Source organism: Nestor notabilis, unplaced genomic scaffold (assembly GCF_000696875.1).
Source record: "Nestor notabilis isolate BGI_N333 unplaced genomic scaffold, ASM69687v1 scaffold2617, whole genome shotgun sequence".
Classification (NCBI taxonomy): Eukaryota; Metazoa; Chordata; class Aves; order Psittaciformes; family Psittacidae; genus Nestor; species Nestor notabilis.
In genome coordinates, this window is record NW_009935919.1 from 23,675 (window position 1) to 24,506 (window position 832).

The window sequence follows — 832 nt, forward strand, 5'->3', positions numbered from 1 at the left end:
TGTAAAAATGGAATTATAATAATGACAGGGGAATGGAAGTAAAAAAATTGATGACTAGTCAGGAACATATTTGGGTGTGGTGGAAAGATATTCAACTACCATTTATTTCAAGGTTAAACTATCAAATGTTTAAATATGTTACCAACTGACTCAACAGCATTATCGATGAATAGACACTATATGATCAGAATATATTATATCCCTACAGAGGGAACTCAGGAGGAGTGATGCTGATAAACATGCCCAGATTAAGAAGAGTGTCAGAAAGACTAAACATAAAAGTTTATGACAAAGTAAAATGAATTTGTCTAAATATTTTATTGATAAAAGGCCATACTGGATCTGTCAGCATAAAAGATTATGTAAAATTAATGGATATCAGGTTCTGCTTCATGTTCTGACAAAGCATCTCACTAAATTACAGCACCAAGCAAGTATTTCAGGACAGAAATCAGGCCTCGGAACAGCTTAAATTGTCCTGCAACACTTGGTGTGATTCTTCTCACTCTTCCCCCACTCTTTCACTCATTCCCAGGGAGTTTCAGGGAATGCTGTGCAAGGCTTTTTTAGTTGACTATAGGCAGCTTCCATACACTTGGGTTTTCATTCAGTTCAAGCTTCCCTGAATGACACCTTGTGCTGCAAAGGCTCAAAAGCAGCAGAATCAGCTTCTAAATTTTCTTGAGTCAGAATTTTGGTGCTGGTGCAGGTCCAGAGAAGGATAATAAAGCTGAAAGGCGAGGAGGGCTAAGGGAACTGAGGTTGTTTAGCCTGGAGAAGAGAAGGCTCAGGAGGGACCTTATGCCGCCCTACAACTACCTGAAAAGAGGTT